A 23,287-nucleotide genomic window follows, 5' to 3' on the forward strand; every position below is an offset into this window, starting at 1 on the left:
AAAAGAAAAATGCTAATCAGCAAGTCAACTATGAAAAGGCAATTCCCTCATGATAATGACTGATGATAAAGTTGCTAATAGTAGTTTATTATCTGTCACACTTTTCAGAAACTAATCCCATATATTTGTTTAAAATTTTACATTCTGATGTGTTTTTACTGTAAATATAATCTCCCTGTTGATCACCAATGGTAACCTTTTGGAGCACAGCATGTCTGCCTTGTTTAGAAGGTGACGGCTTATATTAATGTATGGTTTCAAACTAAATTTGATGCTCTGGAATTTTTATGATGGAAGACCTTTGACTCAAGGCTGATATTTGTTTATAATGAACGAAAACTGAATTGATTTGATTTAACCAAACTGAATCAAATCATTAAACTTTACAATGTAGGTGAGAATGGAGTAAAAACAAAAAGGGAAACACGTGGCTTGAGAGGTAAGCACATTTAAGTTGAAAACATTTTTTTGCCCTCCAAAGTAAAATTTCTGTGATTGAGTTTTTTTTTTTTTTATGGCTGTGTTTGAACAATTATGGACAACTTTGAAAATAGTTCACACATGTTTTAGCGCTTTAGTAAGCTATATCATGAGTTTATATGGTTAGCATGATGCTGACTTTAAACAGCTGGAGGATGCATTTTATTTATTTTTTCAAAATAAGTTGTGCCGAAATTGTGATTATTTACTCTATATTGCTATTTTTTTTTTTAACTGTATTCTTACATGTTATCACTAAAAGTATGCGTCATTCTTAATTATTGACCAAAATTCATAATGCCACCAGATAGAAACGGAAGACAGACAGGCAGGTTTCAACTCCTCTTGAGGAGTTGGAAAAGAGCAGTGAAAGACGGGAAGAACATACGTCAGGTTGGACAGGAGATCAAAATCTGCAGGATAGCCATAAAAAAAAAAATATAGGGATAAGAAAAAAATAGGCTCAGGCTAACCCTCCCGAGCACTCACCAAGTGACAAATCTGGTTGTTTTGCTCACTTGGGTTATGTGTCTTCAGAAGTTATTTTTCCCTTGACAAAATCCACAAATCGAAAGAACAGAATTGTAAAATAAAGAAAGTCAAAACAAAAATTGTGTCTGACACACCTGAAAAGATGGATTTGGAGTAGGCTCACAAAGAAGATGAAAAGGCCGAATAGGAAAATTAAAACATTTAATTAAAAAAGAAAAAGCCTCTGAAAGCTGTAAATCAAGTTTTGTATTGAATTTGTCATCCTTTTATATAGCATTATCGTTGGTGAGATAAAACTGATATTTTTTACTTCACTTATCAATGGCACAATTTACCCCACTGAATTCTGACTAATGACACAACCTACCCCGCACTGGGGGCAAGTTTTGCCACAAAACCTTTTTTTTTTAAAAAGCTTTATTTCTCAAACAGTTAAAAGGCACTTTTAAGTAAAAATTGGCACTAGTTACCCTACTCTCCCCGACTGTCTTGGAATCGTATCACAACCCATGTATCAACATATCAAATTGTCTTTTATTTGAGAGATGCACACCCCTTATACATTGTAACCAGATTAATCCAATGTGTACTATCCATTCGTCACCAAGTTGGAAAATTAAATATATAAATTAATAAATAAATATATTATTATTATTATTATTTTTTAATTATTATTTTATTTTTTTATTATTATTTTTGTTTTATTTTAACATTTTTTTTTTTTTATTATTATTATTTATGTTGGGTGATAAAATAATGAATCTTTCAATGCTGTTCAAATTATTACAATGAAAACAAATGTCCACAAGAGGGTGCTAGTCAGTCATCAATGAACAAACACCAACTCCCTGACCTTAGCAGTTCCAACACAAATGCTTGCTTGCCATCTAACAGTTCACAATCAGATGGTGTCGTCACATAGTCCCCCAACTTCATTCAATAAAGAAGACAATCGAGTCTAGGGAAGAAAATTTTGCACAATGTCAAAACAAACTAGCATTTAAGAGGATTGCTATTATTGCGTAACTGATGTTCATCTCTTTCCGTCCATCCGTTTCCTTCGGCTTATCCTTTTCAGGGTCACAGGCGAACTCGCCTGGTCCAGATGACGTTGGTACACCCTGGACTGGTCGCCGCAAATGTGGACACACAACTATTGGGCAATTAGAGTCAAATTTATGGTGGAATGTGCATCCACTTGGCTGTGTGTGTGTATTCACAAAATTGATGGCTGGTTTTCTGTCTCATGAATTGGTTATGGCCTGATGATGGGCTCTGCCGGCCTCTTTTTCCCTTTTGCACACCATAGATAACAAGAAGAAGAGAGAAAGTTGGTATCAGAGAGAGAAGAGTAGGAGGCAGACGGCAAAAGAAAGGAGGAGTGATAAATAGGGGCCTCATTAATGTTTTATTTATTTACGTAAGAGGCAGACGGGTAGGGGTAAGCTGATAGGCAGCGGCTCCGTCTGCCAGCTGAACAAAGCACAGACGGTTTTCCGAGACGAGCAACAGTTACATAAATTCCAGGCACACGTGTGAAAAGTGTAATTTGGAGCATGCTGTGAAAATTCGGATTGAATTGTTTTGGAACGATTATTCATCTTTTCCATTTCCAGCACGGCACAGTGAGATCTTACTTCACTAGACTCCTTCGCACAGACTGCTCAGACAGTCTCCCCATCGCCTCCATTTCGTTCCCCCGCCCCACTTTTTGGGAGCCTGGCTGCGAGTCGGTGGCGCCACACTTACAAGTGACAGCTTAATACTGCTGCAAAAATTGCTGTTTGTGTGGACTGGGCAATGTGGAGATGGAATTTTTAATGGGTCCATTTTTAGGGGTTGGCTCTTCTGCACGCTGTCTTTCTCCTAATGTCATATTTGCCTCGGTAATGATGTTAAAAACAAAGTTAGTTTTGGTCTCATTTTCTTGGCAGAAGTAGAACGCTTCTCGGCACTTTACTCTTTATGGTTGTCTTTCTGGAACATTGAGGTAGCTACACCTCAAAAACACTGAAATCTTTTCAACCAGATTCAGAACTATTTTCAAATGAGGTACTTGCAGGTACTGTTTTAATCCTCGGATGGGTTCTCAGGAACAACAATAATGTTCCTGGGTCAGTTTGACCCAGGCCATGTTTAGTTATGAAAATCCATCCCAATAAACATTATTAACAGCTTTTGTTGAAAAGATTTAAAAAATAACCATTATTTAACACGTTTCATCATGAAATGCTACTATTTGTAGATCTTTAACTTAAAAATGGGTCCGTTTGACCCTGTTATGTTTATTGTTCCAAAAGCATTCTGATAAACATTAGGAACCCATTTTAGCTTAAAATATATCAAAGTAAACAATTTGAATTAATGAGAAATTTCATAGCAAAAAAAGGGAAAAAAAGAAAAAGACAATTGGTCAATTTGACCCGGCTAAGTTTAATGTTGCAAAATCATTCCGTTAAACATTTAAAATTTCAGCTGAAATGTTCCAAAGGCATTCTAATAAATATTAGTAACCATTTTAAATGAAAATATGTAAACCTATGCAATTTTATATGGTAAGTTTTATAACAAGAAACTACTCATTTGTAGTTAACTTTCAAATTGGTCGGTGTGACCCGGCTATGTTTAATGTTGCAAAAACATTTAACACTTTTAGCTGAAAATACGTTAAAATGAACAATTTGAATCGTCTGTTGATGAGAAGTTTCATAACCAAAAACAAATCTTTATATTTTTTCCTCCTTGAAATGGGTCAGTTTGACCCGGGATGTTTAATATTCCACAACAACCCAATATATTATTGCTTATTATTCTTATAGTCTGTTGATGTGAAGTTTCATAGAGAGAAAAAAAATCAATATATATATTTTTTTTACTTTTAACTCCATACATATGACATATCAATACGTCATAAAAGTCATTGTCACCACGTACAAACATAAGTGTTTTTTCATGCAAGAATGAACAAGAGGGTCTGACGCAGCTTGTGACTGAAGGATTAGGCCTGACTTCAATGTTATTTAAAAATAAAAATAAAAATAAAAATAAATGGCCAGCAGGTGGCAATAAGTATAAGATCAGCCAGTATCACGCATGGATCTTGTTGCAGAAGAAGAGATGGAGAAAGTGTAGGTTGGGACTGGGGGGCGAATTTGAAAATAAGCGATGGGCAGAACAAAACAGTAAACCTCGGAAGATTGTTTTTGGCTCAAAAAAAAACACTTTTTGGAATGTTGTTTTATAGCAGGAAAACATTATTTTGACGTTTGAGCTGTCACAACAGAAAAAAATTGTAGTGTTAAAGTCAAAGTTGTGCTTGAAATGTTTGTTTTACAAAAATCTTTTTTTTCTACGTTTTTATTTATTTTTTTTGTCAGGAATTGGAATTTGGACAAAACTTAGCTATATTCTAACGCTGATAACTAAAGAGGGGAGAAGGATAGAAATATACTTTTTTCTGCTAAGAAGAGAGCCTAATCTCTCTTTTGGTAGGTTCCATGTTTATATAGCAATACTAGTACACAATATTCTGTGGGCGTCGCCAGATCAGTCAAAATCCAGTAAAACAGCTGGTATTGAAATGTCTGGGATTCAATAAGTTAAAATGTGTCTAAAAAGGACTCTGGTTGGTGGCCAGGTGGGTGGCTTTCCTTTCTTTTCTTTGGTCCTTCCTCGGGTCTCCTGACGTTCTCACGACTCTGGCTGGAAGTGTTCGGTTTAGGTGAACGGTTTGGGATTTTTTAATAGGTTTTAGGTGAACTAATGAATACACACGCACGCACATACACATTCTCACCCACGTACAAAAATAAAAAATAAAAAAATAAATAAAAAAGAGAGCAATGATGATGACATGTCAAATCGGTAAAATTACCGAATGAACAATACTGAGCTCTCCAGACAAAAAAGAAAGAAAAAAAAAAGTTAAAATGGATCAATTTGATCCTGGTAACAATCAACGTTCCAAAAGTATTCCAAGAAACATTAAAAAGTATTTGAGTATCTGTAACTCCGTATTTTTTTATCCAGTTTGACTTCCCGCAGGTGCAATAGCCAGGTGTTTTCTTTACAATGTATGTACTGTATCAACCGTTCACATGACTTGCGTGCATGCATGTGCATGCGCGTGCGATATCTGAGCAAAGAGAAGCACATGTGAATTCATGCCCTTCAACACTCTCACACTTGGCTCTTTCATTGTGTGCCGCTTGCGTCATAGAGCTTTTACAAACCCTTCACTTTTCTTTCCACATTAGAGCCCGCAGCCAGAGGCTAGGCTACAGTGGAAGCCTTTTAATTAAAGCAAGTCACTGTGTGACATCCTGAATCATGCCGCGGCTGCATTAATCATATTACTTCAAAAATGATTCAAAACCAGTCCTGTCTTTTTGGGGTTGTTGGGGGAGGAAGTTAGGCTTCACACGTGGAAATGTTTCGAACAAAAAAGCGTTTCTGCATGATTTGTTTTGCTAATCCAAAATAATAATCACACGACTCACGACTCTGGCTGGAAGTGTTCGGTTTAGGTGAACAGTATGGGATTTTTTTAAATAGGTTTTAGGTGAACTAATGAATACACACACGCACACAGGCACGTACACACGCACACCTACACATATCACCCACATACAAAATTAAAAAAAATAAAAATGAAATTAAAAAAAGAGAGCAATGATGATGACATGTCAAATCGGTAAAATTACAGAATGAACAATAATGAGCTCTCCAAAAAAAAAAAAAAAAAAAAAAACAGAACTGCAGTTTTTTTCTTACTGCAACTGTTAATGGTAACCATAAGTGAGCCCCCCACCCCCTTTTTTTCCTCTACCAATTGAAGTAGATTAAAGCGCAGTCATCCTAAATTTTCATGCTCTCATGTTACAATAGCTGTGTTGTAAAATGCTTTTGCACTGAACTTCTTGAGGCAATCTGACGATAACAGCTCTTGTGACTGTCACAATGGAAATAAGTCTGATCACATGCGTTACATTTTGTTGCTGAATTAGGGCATTCATAAAACCGTACGAGTCGACCCGAGTCGCACCTTGTTGTTGATAAAGCTCCGCGTGCAATGTTGAAGGCCGGCAAAACAAATATTACATCAGTGTAGCATCACACTGTCTCTTACCAATGCTCACTCCAAGGTCTCCTTTAGTATTGAAGCTGAATTAAATGCTCAAATATTAAGAGATTGTATGTGGAAGGAGAGTACAATAGCATGTTATGGCTTCTGGTTCACCATCCGGGATTATTTTTATTTTTTAGTTTAAAATGGCTTCCTTTAACCAGCCTCCATTGCCATACTAAGAACCTTGCCAGCTGTTATAAATTAGAGACTGTGAAATAGCTGTATGTGATTATTATTAGATTTTACATGTTAATTTTTAAAAAGTTGTTTATATGGATATTGTATTTTTTATTTTTATTTTTTAACTCGCTGATCATGATTAGTCGAAAAATTCTAATCATGTAAAGCAATGCTCAAACAGCCAAATCAATTAATGGGCCAAGATTTTGCTCAGTTATTGCTATTTTATTACATAGAATATTCCTTTCCAACCATTCCCATCAATGGCCATTTAACGTGTCTTAGAATACTGTATATTATTAAATATGGATGTTTGACTGCTTAAAAGTCATCCATCACCTTGATGAATTCTCACCCGATTTGTATCCTTGTGCTTACTTTTTGAGGTTAAAATTAAAATGTCCTTATTATTTTTATTTTTTTTATTTTTTATTTTTTTATTTTTATTTTTTTTATTTTTTATTTTTTATTTTTTATTTTTTATTTTTTATTTTTTATTTTTATTTTTTAATTTTTTCTGGACAGCTCAGTATTGTTCATTCGGTAATTTTACCGATTTGACATGTCATGTCAAATGTGCTTATTAAATGATCTTTTAAATTATATATTAAACTCATTTAAAATTTGGAATACATTGGGTCGACAAAAGAGTTTTCGAACCACAAAAACAGCCTCCAAAGTGACCCTAAAATGAATCTTCCAAACTCAATATAATGTCAAAATTATAATCTACAAGAAAGGAGGATTTCTTGTATTACACCACATTAGTTTTAGCTGCCGTGTGTACTGCATATATTATCTTATTCTATTGAGTAATTAATGCCTTTAGATGAATAATATCTTAAATATAGCAGTGATTCATCCCCGCCTCCCACCCCCCCCATCTTACTAATAAGATTATAGTGCAGCATTACTGCGTATGATGAACTCTCATGTCAATCTTGATTTAAATTTAAAATGGAAATGAGAAAAAAATAAAATAAAATCAGCATGTATTAACTCGCAATTTATTTTTCTTTAATACCTTCTTAATATAAAACCTGTTTGGAACCTCCCATAGCTAAAGCCTAATGGACATAATATTAAAGCCAGGCTTATTAATAAGTCAATTTTGACTGTACATCAACAGCAATTCATCGGCCAGTCTCTACTCTCTGCAATAGGCTGCAGAAAGAGAAAGATTACCAGAGATCCGTAACCACGGTAACTGGATGATGCTTTCATGGTACCCACCTGCATCAGCAGGATATATTAAGACCTTCAAAATGGCAGCATTACCGGTACTTTTCTTTCCAGCTATCATTAATTATCACCCAATTCATGGTTTATTTTTTCTAGGTAGAGTTTCCACCGAAATATTTTTTGTATTTTGCAAATAATGTATGCTACTAATCTATGGCTTCAAACATCACAGCAAAAGACCAGAAGGGAAGCGTGGAAGGATGCAGCACGCAGCCGTCCTAGGAAGGGGGGGTTTGGGGGTCTTATCTCAGCAGTCCATATCCGTAGAGTTGAGCTTAGGGGCCCGTTACTCTTGCGGCAGGCTGCAGGCTGTGGGGTGAACCTGAGGTGGCAGCTCGCCAGAAACTCTGGCAAAGTCAGGTTTAAGTTTAGGCCCCGTGACCCCAACATGATAAGGTGAGGGGGTTACACAAGGGCCAGGAAGCCATTGTTTTTATAAATTCCAATTATTTGGTTATTTAAGTCGAGTGGGAGCCTCCCCTTTCTTTACTGCGCTCGGGGTCTGCACACCATCAACCCATTAACCAAATGTGGAGAGGGTTAGACAACAGGAGCACATGTGGTTAGGGCGGAAGAGGGGGTGGATGCATGGAAAGATACATATAGAGTACCCAAATCTTGAGTCACTGATACCGATACCAAGTATCGATACCATAAAACCTATATTTCCCAATATAAATTTTTTCCTTAAAATTGCATGAAATTAATGGCAATTTTCTATATTACAAATTTCTAGTTCCTCATCGTAAAACAGCCATAAGAAGGCCATTGCGAGTACCGATAACATGAAATCCCTGGTATTGGTACTCGCGCATTCCTATAATATGGTGGATAACAGAGCATCTCACAAGTTCACAAGTATAAGAAAGAGCATGAATGCCTTTGACTCTCCTCTCACTACCAATCAATATTTAAACGTTTTAAAACTGTGTAGCGATGATGTAACTTAATCTAGAACTTTTATAGACCTCAGCCCGCACTATTACCCAAATTAATAATTAAAACCCAAAAACGTATAAATATGTTTTTAATACTTTGCCCCGCACTCCCAAAAAACGTATTTATACATTGTTGTTTTTTTAAACTAGAGCATACAGCATACAGAAAGAAGGCTTTGATACAGTTTCTGACACGAAGAGGCCGCGTCAAGCAATGGTAGTGAAAAATGGGCAGCAGGTGGCAGCAGAGTATAAGAAATCAGCAAGGACCATGTTTCAACAAGCTCTTTTTCCCAGTGTTTTCAACAGGTTTGTGAATAATGATGAAACTTAAGCCATATTCTAATGCTATTTGCTGCAAAACTGAAACAGATATACTTTTTTTCATGATGAAAAAAGAGACTCTAATCTTATATTCTGTGCACCTTGCAAAATCTAGTAAAACAGCCAGGAGCGAAGGGGGTTCCTTCAGTGAAATGGCTGGGAGTGAATGAGTTAAAAAGTCAATCAAAAAATTATAATATGTTCTATGCATCCCCTCTAGTCTAAATATGGCATTCCGGTTTATATTGCGTTAGAGGAATATGAGTAAAGCAGCAAAATCCATTTTTATCCATCTCAGAGGGCGGCCATTTTGCCACTTGCTGTCGACTGATGACATCAATGTTTCTCTGGCTCAGGTAACAACCAATCACAGCGCAGATTCAGAAAACAGGTGAGCTGTGATTGGTCGTTGCCTGAGCCCTGAGCAACATTGATGTCATCTTCAGTCGCCAAGTGGCAAAATGGCCGCTCCCTAAGATGGATAAAAATGGCTGGATTTTGCTTCGTAACTGCATCCATCCATCCATCCATTTTCTCATATTCCACAAATTTAATATTAATCAGAATGTCATATTTAGACTAGTGAGGTCACATATAATAAGATATTATTGTCAAGAAATGTTTAAGGTTGACTTCCACTTTAAGAGCCATGACCATATTTTGAAGTTTGAAGCACCCTCGTGGAATCCATTATCCTGCCAAATGAGCAGTTAAAATGCAATCTGACCTCCAGTTCTGAACACAAAACAAATGTGTCTTCAAGAATGCGCTGAAAAAGGCCCACAACGAGACTTAAAATAAATTTAATTAGTGAGCAAAAGCAACCATTTGACTTGTGTTTGACTCACATTCTGACTTAGTCATTACATTTCTGTAATTGGCAGCAGCTTGGTGGAGTTGCGGTGCTTCATGTGACACCGTGCTGAAAATAGGGGGAACACTAACATGAGAGTACTGTATACAGTCAAAGGAATTACAGCTATGGGTGCCTCACCCTGTGTTTGTTTTCAGTGAGACAAGGACTCATTAGCACCTAAAAGTGGCATATATAAAGAGAAATATGTGATGGGAAGAAATGAAAACAAAGCAGAAAGAAATACAAACTACTGTACCGTATAGTGAAGATGATTGTGATGTGCATATACTGCACTAGAACAAACAGTTCTGAACTACAATGCTTTTCAAAGGGACGAGTAGTTATTCCCGGGTGGTTATGCAATAGGGTTCCAGTGGCTACGGTACCAACTATTGGCCTGACTTTTTGTCTCCCACCGTGCAGCTTTGTTTGCTTTAGTGTAAAAAATCTTACAGTTCAACCACCAGAAAGCTTCTTTTGTAAACAGGAATCAACGGTGCCAAGCATCAATGCGACAGATTGACAAAGCTAGGTTATTAGAACAGAGCAGTGCACTCGCAGTAAGGCCTGTTTCTAATGAGCAGTTTATATTTAGCACAGAGTAGTTCCTCCACTATGTAAGGATAGTGTTCGCTAATGATGGACAAATGAAGCTTCATGAAACCTTCATGAGATTTTTTTTGACTCATCTAGATTTCACGTTTGGTTTAGAGATGCAGTGGAAATTTCATCAATTTCAATCACATTTGTTTATATTTAAACCAGGAGCACCATCCAATAAAAAATATCAAAAGTGCTTCATGAAGCTTCATGAAGCTTCATTATGCTATCACTAGTGTTCTAATAGTTTTTATTTGTTTTTTGAACTGTCAAGCATTCTTTAGCCTTATTTCAAATTTATTCCAAAAATAAACAATTTTATGGACAAACGGAGCTTCATGAAACCTTCATGAGATTTTTTTTGACTCATCTAGATTGCACTTTTGGTTTAGAGATGCAATGGAAATTTCATCAATTTTAATCACATTTGTTTATATTTAAACCAGGAGCACCATCCAATAAAAAAATATCAAAAGTGCTTCATGAAGCTTCATGAAGCTTCATTATCCTATCACTAGTGTTCTAATAGTTTTTATTTGTTTTTTGAACTGTCAAGCATTCTTTAGCCTTATTTCAAATTTATTCCAAAAATAAACAATTTTATGGACAAATGGAGCTTCATGAAACCTTTATGAGATTTTTTTTGACTCATCTAGATTGCACTTTTGGTTTAGAGATGCAGTGGAAATTTCATCAATTTCAATCACATTTGTTTATATTTAAACCAGGAGCACCATCCAATAAAAAATATATCAAAAGTGCTTCATGAAGCTTCATTATCCTATCACTAGTGTTCTAATAGTTTTTATTTGTTTTTTGAACTGTCAAGCATTCTTTAGCCTTATTTCAAATTTATTCCAAAAATAAACAAAAGTTGTGTAAACTAAAGGGAATTTCAGTACTACCAAATCAATAAGTTTTCAGTGTCCGTAAGCATAGTTGTCATGCTAGAACAGGTTTTCCCCCAGTGCTTCACAAGCTTGACGGCCCCCAAAGGCTTTTCTTGTCCCTCCACATTGACCAGCGGCGTAGCTTGCCAACGGGCAAGGCAGGCAATTGCTTGGGGCCCCTTAGTCAGCATGGGCCCCCAGAGGGCCAACAGATTTGTCGCAAACCGCATATCCTTCGCATTAGCCGACAATTGACCGTCTCAAATTCCCCGAGTCAGGTGTTTTTTTTTCCTTTAAAAAAAAAAAACAAGACATGTATAGTAAGGCCTTTGTTTTTTTTTAAACGGTCACGTCTATTATTTTTTTTGAACGACCATGTATAATAAGGCATTTTGTTTTGTTTAAAAAAAAATAGTGATTGTTTATTGAAGATGCAGATGTGCAATTTTAAAATGAAACAATATGTACAGTACTATGAATGGTTGCCGGGGCACCCAATCCCTTCTTGCTTGGGGCCCCTAGGAAAATAAAAAATAAAAAATAAAAAAAAATCCTGGGCATGTTTTTGGGAGTAAATCATGACCAAAATCATCTTCTCAATTACACCTTCATCATTCTTAAACATAGGAGGAAGGAACAAGTTTATCTCTGCCTTTTAAAGCTGCCACAAACAAAGCTATTTTAGTTTCAATGCAATTTCCAAGTCCACATTATAAAGTGGGTGTCTTGTTGGCAACACACACATTTCAGTGTTGTTGTTGTTTTGTTTTGTTTTGTTTTACCTCTGATTCTGGACACAGTGTTCCCTTTTATACAATTTTCCTCACTCTGCCAATACCTCAGAAACCAGCTTCTTTCATTTAGATGCCTGAGGTCAATACAAACCATAGCAAGCGACGACATAGTAAAGAAAGGCTTTACAGAAACATTTGACACGACACGAAACTATTAAATCCTACATGTTTGGTTCGTGTACTCTATTTTGATTCATGTCTTTTTTATATCCCATCATGGTCACTCTTATTTGTTCTGTTATTGTTTAATTAATCTACACAGTCATCAATCACATGACAATGACTGAAACATAGCCATGTTGTACTCGCTTTTTCTCCCTTTGCCAAGGTTATCGATTATGACATCGTCTGTATAAATCATACAGTATACGCTACTGTGACAAATGGAAATGAGACTCTGCCTTATGTGTCATTTTTATTCAAATCAATAGAGAAACTGAGGGTACGGACGAGAGGTTGAATTCTTCTTCTTCCCGACCTTTTCTTATTTTCTCATAAATGTTCTGGAGAATTCTCACTGGTATGACTCACATTTGGTTGTGGATAAGCGTCCAATAAAAAAATAAAACACCTTGCCTTCCTAGCTCAATGATGAAAATGACATTCAGTCAAAGCATTTTCTCAAAGTTGAAGGTTCTATAATTGTCTCAGTATATGTTAGTTAAAAATGTAGCCCAACCCTAAGGCTGATGAAATTCAAATGTCAGTTGTATGGACTATTTAAAAAATATAATCAGTTTTTTGTTTGTTTATTTGTTTTTAAGCATGCTGTACATTTTACATTCCAGCTCTACTTTCAACTCCATCCTCCCAGCTGCTGTATTCCAGGAAAAGCTCTCACAGCTCACCAGAAGAAACGTGCGACTGGGAAAGACTCAGACACAAGCACCGGAGAAACTCAGGGTTGTGTACTTAACCATCTTAGATGTTCTTTTCAACATTAAATGCAAACCCTGTGCCATTACAGATTATTAGTAAGTAGCAACACTTTATTGAAAAAAATGAAGTATTTATAAAAAGTAATTTTTAATCCCTGTTAATAAATGTGTTATAACACAGGGTTGTAGTTCTATGCAGGTACATTCTACTCAAATGTGTCCACATAAAAAATTGTGATTGTTCATATCAATATGATTCACTGTAAAATCTGATCTGAGTTGGTTATTACTGTGTAATAAAGCATAATGGAGCCATATATTGCATCCATCCATTTTTTCTAGTGCTTATACCCATTTGAGTCATGAGCCAACTGGACAACATTCATTTCAAAGGACATCTTTGGTGCAACGCAACAGTGCTTATCACCAAAAGAACATCAACTAACCCCACCTACAATGGCTCATGGTGGTGGTAGTATCATGCTTTGGGACAGTTTTTCTTCACCTGGAATTGGGGCCTTTTGCAAGGTGGAGGAAATTCTGAACTGTTCTAAATAGCAGTGAATATTAGCGCATTACTTTTACCCCTGGCACTTCTCCCTATACACCAACTGCTGCGACCTACAGCCACCAGTCCATAAAAAGATCACCCTCATTGCCTTATTTCAGACAGGGCCCCCTCCTCCATCTTTATCATGGACTCCTTCTGCTTACCCGGGACCAACAATGGAAGCCAACCATCAGCTCCCTCCTAAAAAAAAAAAAAAAAAAAAAAAAGGCCCATTGGGGGATGTTCTTCCTGCGGCAGCTGAATAAACTGAAGTTGCCAACCAAGATGTTGGTGGAGTTCTACATGGCCATCATCAAGTCCACCTTCATGTCCATGTGCACGTTGCTGAGAAGGTTGATCATTTGCTCCAATCCATACAGGACCTGTACAACAATAAGAATCAGAACAGCTTTCTCACAGACACATTTTTGGGACTAGTCGTCCTTGTTTTAGAAGGGTCACAATATATAACAAATTCATGAAGTATATACTGTAACCTTCTTGTTAAAACAAATATGTAGCATACTGTACTTCATTCACATTTAAAATGTGTGGTTCAAATGATTTAATCAAGACAAAAAAGTAACGAGCAATATCAGAGTTGAAGCTTTTTCCTGTTTGATTGAGCCTAACTTGTCCTTGTTTTTGGTGGTATTAAAAAAAAAAAAAAACTTGACAATCCAATCATATCCACGCCCAGTCCCTCAGTCCCATCAGCACAGTGCAGTGTTTGAAGAACACCCCTGCGCCGGTCCCTCTCAGGGTTTCTGTGAATGCTAATTCTACATGCTCCTCCTGCAGCGACGTTGCGGGATACCAGTTGTGAATATAGTACACACAAACACTACAGCCCCCCCCCCCCCCCCCTTACGCTCGCATTTTAATATCTCAGCTATTTCATTCGAGTGCGTGGAAACACAGATCCATTGTGTTGGTTGGGTCTGGAGTGTGCCATGCTAGATTTCCCACTGCTCATTCGCAGTTTTGTTGGCAAAACAACAACAAACATTTACTATGGGGAGGGGTTTGGTTTGGGGTGTCGAGGGAGAGAAACAGAAATGTACCAAAAAAATGTAGAATTCATTTTGTTTCCGCATGAAAAAGGACGGTTGTTCCCTTTTCATATTAGGTGTGCATGAATAATTAAAATGAAATTGTTGTGGAACTCTGGACAGGTAGGTTTGTATGTGATGTATGTTTGTGATTTATTGTAGTTTTTTATCCATTTTATAACCAACATACAATTTATAATAATTCTCTATAACTCAAGCCCTGATTCGGGTGCATCTTTGACTGCACTTTATTTAACGTAATACGAAAACAACATATGCAGAAATACTGAGTCAGAATCACAGTTCATTGTTTTAAACCTATTCACTGCCAGCCCAGTTAAAATTGATCATTGACGTGTATAGTCGTCAATGGCAGTGAATGAGTTAAAAAATAATGACGGGTAGTAAAGTAACAAAGCAGTTAGCTAGTAGTGCACGCAAAACTCAAAATGATTTAATAACCGAGCTCTTATCTACGAAAAGGACTCAACAAGACAAGAAATGCTCATAACCAGGGAACTAAATATATTCAAGCCAATCACACAACACGGCACAGTTGAGTACACCAAGGAAGGAAGGGAGTATATTACTGTTGGAGAAGAAATTGGATACTTAAAAAACACACACATCAGAGACAAAGAGAAAATACCTTTTTGCCTTTTATGATGCCCCCAACCCCTACTGCATAGATTGCATATTGTATAAGAGTAAAAAAAAAAAAAAAAAAAAAAAAAAAAAAAACAGAAATATATTGTTATCGTAATTGCAATTTACATGTTTTTCTTTTTTAGAGAAATGAAAGAACGTCAAAAGACAATCCCGACAAATGCTCCACGATGATTTCCCCTTTCCTTTGCCTTCTGGAGAACAATGTGAAATTCTCCTGTCTCGCATGTCGAGATGACTGTTGGGGTGTTTAGAAAACTGCTAACTGGTGACGGATTAAGAGATTTCAGAAGTCATTTCTAAAAGAGGAAGTGCCCCTAGTCATGGATATGCTGTCATCGCTATTATTAATAAAAGAGATCACTGATTCATCAGCAGCAGTTTGGCTTTCACAAAGGCTGCATTTGTTCAAAGCGTATCCGCCCAGCTATGAAAAATGTAGGTTTTATATTTGTTCTGTATAAGAGAATTACGAATTAGAAAATGCAAATCTCTTTCAGTGTTTATGCAGAGCTGTGTGTTTGCCCGCTTAGTAAATGTGTCACACACTTTTTGTCCTCAATATTAAACCAAACTTTGGAACGTTGATCATTTTTCATCAAGAACTGTATGGCCATACGGTATGATCAAATCTTAATCCTGTGATGTTTTTGTTTCTATTTGCCGTTAACCTGAGGACCCGGGAAGAAGCATATAAACCAGAACATTTGGAAAGCTATTTGTAGCTCATTACATGTTCATTAATGCTCACTTCTGCTCATCATGGTCTGCCCCAGAGGAAAAGGGAAGACTCACTAACTTTGGCAGATGTTGCATTTTAATCAGAATAGTCTTGCACCTTGTTCTGCACGTTGAGTTGCCTTGTGTATGAAATGTGCTATATAAATAAAGCTGCTTTGTATGTGTGAAATGCAAGGTTTGTTTAGATCTTTTCTCTCAGAGTGGACACCTTGCAATTCATAAACAATATGACCTCTGAGTATGTTATGTCACTTGCGGAGTCCCGCAGGGATCAATGATTGACCCTCTGTTGTTCAGTTGCTATGGTGACTATGAGAGCTAAGAAGACTGACGGTTCTTCTAGAGCATTTTCTTATCGGGCTCCATTATTTTTAAATACCCAACCCAGGAAAATTTGAGCGGTTACCTCTGTCGATATGTTTAAATTTTGACATAAGACCTACTATCACATTTATTTGAAAATTGCTTCTTGCCCTGCCTTACCCCCAACATCTGGATTTTGGCCTTTTTTAATACCGCTCCTGTGCCTTGTGATTGACTAGCAACACACACATATATATATATATATATATATATATATATATATTTATTTATTTATTTTTCGGGGGGGGTATAATTTTCAGAGGAAAAACTTGCAAATTTGCCACTTTCTAAAGTCTAATAAGTGGCAAATTTGCAAATTTAGGAAGTGGGAAATTTGCAAGAAAAAAACAGCAAATACACGTAGCTTAGTATAGTCTAACGTGAGGATTCGTTGGTGGTTAATGGAATACTGTTTCTAAAATGAAAAGGCAGGATGGAGACGGATTCATTCAATTTAATCTTTATTCGTCATACACGGCAGATAGAGCTACAACACTTCCTGATTCCCCATCAGCTGACTAACACTAACCAATCAGAAGCTAGCATACGGGGGGGGCAGCAGATTCGACACATCATCTGTCACGTTTTTTTGTGGTTTTGGACCCAAGTGTGAGGGGGCAGAGCGAGGAGGCCGAGGTAAAGTCAAAAAACAAAAGGGTTTTAATAATTAAACAAAAACAAGGTGGTGCACAACGTGCCGACAAAAAACAACAAAGTCCTAAATCAAAGCAAATTCAAGAGGCATGACGAGGAATTAGCAAGACATGGGCGAAACGACAAAACTTGGAAACGACAACGGACCGACCCAGACCGCACAAGCACAACAGACTAAATACACCGACACTAATGAGACACACCTGGGGAACACAATAGGCTGAGGGCACAGATTGGTCAGACACACTGGGAAGGGAAGAAACACACAGGTGGACGTGATCAGACATAACGGGACAAGGGGAGAAATCAGGAACACATGACAAACACAAACCACAGACAAAAACAACAAACATACCCATAATAAACAAAATCCAACCCCTACAAAACCGAAACCTAACATCAACTTAGTTACTTGTACAAAAAAATACTAAAATATATGAATGTGTAAATAATAATTTTGTAAATTTAAACAAACAAGTAAATATACATTTTAACAAATTAACTGAAATGGTTGATCCTCAGGGTGTGGACTTAATGGTCCTTAGCAAAGCAAGGCGTCTTTGTCGCTGTCCGTACCCAACGCTTTAAAGAGCGAATGCTTAACATTATATGGTTTATCTCTGCTAAAGCAAATACTATCGCCTATTATTTTTGAAATATATATATATATATATATTTGAAAACCGACCAAAATTTATTGGCACAAAAATCCGAGTAGTACGCTATGTCTTTTTTTTTGCAAATCTGCCACTTTAGAAAGTCGCAAATTTGCACAAGAATTTTGCGGGGGGAATATTGCTCCCACCCTCTAAAAAATTTATATTTATACATGGCCCTAATACGCCGTCGTAGAGTCGTAGATACTTGAGAGAATACAATACAATATCATCACCTGGTCACTGCACCGGATAGTGAAGATGAAAGAAAACTATATAATTGATACTCCCATTTTCATTCGTTCTCTCTTCTAGGAAGATGTACATGTAGCAAATGCATCACAAGAGATTGAGAAGTTTCTCACTCATTTTGCATTGTTTGCCGATCAGCTCGCAGACTGAGAATGACAGGTGATTGTTCCCTGTGTTGAGGGCCATTACCCAGTTATCCTTGGGGTCGCAACATCCGTCTCCTGTAAGAGGCATGACACGACCAAGTGAAGGTGATGATGTTATGAATGAAGCTGGCTGGCAACGCAAGGTAAAGGTGGTCACTCTGTCACTCAGGGCAGACGTTGACAGGGTCTATCCACTGAGAAGGAGGCAGGCCTTGGGGAATCTAGGCAAAGCCCTTGGGAACGCACACAAGGTTAGCCTGAATGATGACTGGATCTTGTAGAAAAATGTCCATAGTAAGTAATCAATGAACAAGGTGCCATTATGGGTATGGAATGAAGTAACTGTCAAGTTCTGTCCAACATATTTCTTGACAGATCCTCATCATTTCACATTTCATCGCCTTAATATAAATTATTTCAATGTTTTTCTTTATTTAGCTTTCAAATATTATTTTACCATGTTATATACCGTAAATAAAGCTGCCTTGCCTCCCCTTGGTAATTGGCATGTGGGGGGAAACAACAAGCAGGAAGACATCCATCAAAGAGAAAATCCTTTTCTAGTTTGATGCCCAATTTTAGTGACTGGAAAGCAGTAGTGAAGGCTATATTTATTTTATTGCTTCCGCAGCCACATGAGCCTAAGATGAGTTAAATTTGTGTGTGTTTTTTTCTGTCTGTTCTAAAGATAGCTGCTCAGCCATGGCAGCCATCTAGACTAGACGAGGGTCATTCAAGTCAGCAGGCAGTCTAGATTGAAAAAGGTATACTTCGGTCACGTGGCAGGAGAAAGATGTCTGACCTGTCAAATGCTCAAATGGCTCAAATGTTATTATATATATATATATATATATATATATATATATATATATATATATATAGGCTGTTTCCCTATCAGAGAGCCAGTGGCTGATGTAATTATAGTGGGCAGGGTGAGTACAGAATTATCACCCTGCCAACGTACCCCCCCCCCGCTCCAATTTTCCAGCTTCCCTTCCCTCCAATGGCCTGCCAGGCAAAAGCTGTCGAGTCCTGTGCCTTTTCATGGAACACCCAGCTGGTTGGGAACGTCATCAAGCTGCAGTGAATTATTCAGCTTGCAGAGGGCTCTCCCCAAATAATTTACAGGCGTAGTCGGTTAATGTAGAATGACAAAGTCAAGTTAAAAAAAAAAAAGTATGAAAGAGTATCTACTTACAGTACTTGGTGGAAAAACGAATGCCCCACTCGTATTCAACAAGTCGACCTAAGTTTTTAAAAAATTGTAATTTATAAAAAATGTGTTTTGACATTTATTCATTTTTTAACAATGAAGAAAATACTTGAAACAGCTGGAAAGAAGCTTGTCATCTGCTCTCACATAGTTTTCAAGTTCTGGAGGCAAAAACTCAAAGAACACATTCATGATTTATGATTGTATTGGTATTGTATATGAAAGGGCATCTAATTCCCACTGTGGGAGCCAATTATCTGTTTGAATACTTTGAAAAATGATCGCTTAGAAGATTTGTGATGAGGATCACGTTAAAAATGTGTGTTCTAATTCTGTCTGTTCGATTATGTAACCTTGCATGTCACCATACCTTAACTTTTTTTTTCAGACAGTTTTTCTCATTTCACACATCCATCATTGTTCATGAGAGCCCGTTGTTGTCAATGTCTAGCACTGCAAACAATTAATATGGGGAAAAAAGTATGAAGACTGGTGGGTATATTTAATTTAAGTGACCCTTCATCAATAGATTATATACTGCTCAAGTCCTACAAGATATTAGCATGTTCCCGAGACTGAATGCAAACCTCCAAGTAGGTCGAAGTGACTGAATATGTTCAAACCAATTACCATCTTAGTAGAGTTGTCACTGAAATGCTCCTTGGTTTTTTATACTACTGCTCCCTGAATCACAAGATCTTCAGTTTTTTTGGGGTAAAATCAGCTGATGGAATGCAGCCACACAACCGAAACGGCTCCCCTCATTGTTTTTAAAACCACCGCACACAAAATCGCGTTACACCACCTGCGCCACTAGAAAGACCTAGTTTTTCGAGTCTGCTCTTTGTCACCAAATTGTTAGATGCACCGGGGGTGTGGTAGCTGAGTCCACCGGAATGCCCAGCTAATCAATGCCAGGCGGATCCATTCAATAGCTTGAAATGATCTGAAACAATATAAAACAAGAATCTGTTATTTTTTTATTTTATTCATGCAAGATGTGTGTCTCTGATCCCTTTGTTCAGCCCTTGTGAGTAGGTGTCCTGGCAGAGGATGACCGATTGGAATTCCACGTTCATATACATGACACTCCATCCTTGTCCACTCAGCAAAGAGTGGATAAATCACTCCGTCTGGTTCGTACCTCAGCAGGCCCCAGAAAGCCTTTAATAACAGGCCCAAGCTGCCTGCAGTGCCGGCCCTTGATTGTTTTGAGTAAAAACAGATGTGGCCGCTCACTTTGTACACTGATGGAGTTTGAGAACAGACCACAGCCACAAGGCCCTGGCAGCCATGTCGTCTTCTAGTACAACATCCGGCACCCACAGGAGGCCATATGAATCCCTTCCCTACTCCCCACGGTCTCTTTTTATTCCACTACCTCCCAATTGGTGCGTTACAAGAAAAAAAAAAAATCAAACACAGTGGTAACAGACTTCTTTCTACAGCCTTGTAAAGTGTACTTGAGAGACCGGGTGAACACATTCATGCCCCAAGGCCCTGATGAAATAAAACACCATACCCTTGATGTAAGCCAAAAACACCGGCCATGTGTATTACATTTGACCATCTGGGTCTTACACGTGCATTTCTGCTGGACGCAACCGAGCATTAACACATCCAATAGCTTGTTAGTGACACCCGGACTAGCAAGTGTTACTCTTTATTCCAACTGAATAGAAAAAAGTTGAAGTTGGTTGGTACATTTTGAAATCTGACCAACACGTCTAAAGTCGGACAAAACCAGAGGAACTCATTTGGAAGGTGTCAGCATGAAACCTCAATGTAAGATTTGCTGCATGCTTTGCTTTTTCCTTGCCATTTTGTGGTCTGTTTGTGACACTTCCAAAAGAAGAACCAGCCTCAGGAAGATGTTATTTACAGTGGGCAACTTTTTTTCTTTTTTTTTTTTTTTTACAATTTATAACTGTCAGGAAATTTATAATGTTACTTAAAATTGACTTTACGGACAATAGAGGTTTTGTCAAAGTGAGATCTTGACCCAAAGACAGTTTCCTTATGTCTTCTGTAGATTATATTGGGTGAAATGTTCCCCAAACTCAAATAAATAACATAAAAAAAAAAAATCAGATGGCCCCAAGCAAATTGTGTTCAACCTCAGAGGTCCCACTACACATTTGACAGAATTTCTCTATTTAGAAATATTCTCAGAGAGAGACAAATGTCTCTGCATAAAGGAAGAAACCAGTGGTATCGCCCACAACGTCCTCAGTGACTGATCCATCACTGATTTGTTTAAATAGTATCAAATGTCAGTCTTCATCTCTAGAACTACTCTTTCCTCCACAGTCCACTATCCACTGCTTGCACATGTGGTGTGTGTCTTACGAGTGCCCCGAGCGGTAACGGAGCTCCCCTAAAGGCAAAAGGAGCAAAAGTGGAGGTGGGTAGAGACCAATAGCTCAGGAATAAGGAAACCTTTATGAGCAAATGATCACCATAGTTGCCAAAGAACTACAGTAAATAACCAAACTGTCAAAGTCGGTTTGAGTAAAAATACAATGACGGTATAGCAATAAAGATTATCATTCTAAATCGAATTAAATGTCTAATGGGAAGACTAAACACAAAGATTCAGTAAAACATCATTCATGCTAGCAAGCTAACAAACAAGATGGAAAGGAATTAAAAACGTTTGGAATTATTTTTTTTAAATATTACTTTCAAAAGCCTAAATCCTTGGTTTTTAGTATCTCAAAGTGTGGAAAACTTTGATTTCCTTAGTCGTATATAAAAGTAGATTATTTATTTATTTATTTATTTATTTATGTATTTTAATGGACATTGGCTTGGGACTTGAAAACTGATTGTTTTTGCCTATGTCCTTAAATGTTTTGAAACAAACATTACATCATTCATTACAAAAACCTACAGAAAAATCTGAAAATCCTCACAAAACCTCTACAGTGCTAATAATTCTCAAATATGTCATTTTAAATTTTTCATACCCAGTGTAGTGTGTGTTACAAATTTTCATTAAGTCCAATTCACTCATTCTGAACATTAATAAAAATGTGCTTTTATTGATGCTATTTAGCTATGTGCAAATCAGGGAGCATGAATATTAATAATAAAATCCTGTAGCTAGCTAGCGAGCTAACATACTGTAGTTAAGAATACTGTATCGGTCTTAGTGTTGGGGCTGTGATTCTGATTTGGTGTATAAAAATGCACATAACGTTTGATCTGAAAAAGCTGTAAGTGATAATAATGGCAATAATGAATGAGACTACTAATCATCCCGTAACGTTTACGTTGTAATCTTAATGTGTCAAATTGGCAACATTCGAGATGTCTAACAGTTTGACTTAACAGGAAGTATACTTTTGTCTCTGTCTGTCTGATCTGCTGAGTGTGTATGTTCTGGCAACTGTTCATGATGCCTTCATCAGCTCGGAAAAACTTGTTATATCATGTTGTAAAGGAATTGAATTGTCCTAAAAGTGAGTACGGGGAAGAGTCCCTTCCTAAGCCTCCCTCCTCAACTACGCCCCTGCCTCCAGGCCAAACATTTTAATTGAACCATGATGGACCCTTTTCCCGAACCCTTTTTTTTCTTCTTCTTTTTTTTTTAACATGACAGACCTTCCAAACACAAGCTTGTCTACCCCCAGCCAACTCACCAGCCAGTCTGCATTTTTCTTCATTCTCCTCTTGTCTAATTTGTCTGTCACGGCATGTCTGTCCTTCCGATTTCCCTTGAAATCCAGAACCTGTCTGTCCCACCCCACAAGAGCTTTCTATTGAGTCAGAGAGGAAATATTTATTTGTTCTGTGTTTGACCTTTGGGTCTAACTGGAGGTGAGGATGTGCGGATGCGGGCGGCACAGGTATGCAACTATGAAGACTGCCGATTTATGAGATTGCATGATGTAACCTCTCTGAGTCATTCAATGTTGAATGTAATTGATGAAGAAATGGTAACAACAAAATTGGGTAAACACACAACTAAACTGATTAATGTTACATTAGTCATAGTAAAGGGCAGCAATATAATTTACTTTCAGATTTTTTTTTATGAATCACTGAACAAATATAAAGTTTGAATAAATGTCAGCAAATAAAAGCTAAAGAAGAATTCAAACTAATACAAATTGTTTAAGTCATATTAGTCACCCTTTATACTATTGTATTATTTGTATTATACAAAAGCCGTGTATCATTAATATGT

The sequence above is a fragment of the Vanacampus margaritifer genome, chromosome 14, assembly GCF_051991255.1.
Source record: "Vanacampus margaritifer isolate UIUO_Vmar chromosome 14, RoL_Vmar_1.0, whole genome shotgun sequence".
Classification (NCBI taxonomy): Eukaryota; Metazoa; Chordata; class Actinopteri; order Syngnathiformes; family Syngnathidae; genus Vanacampus; species Vanacampus margaritifer.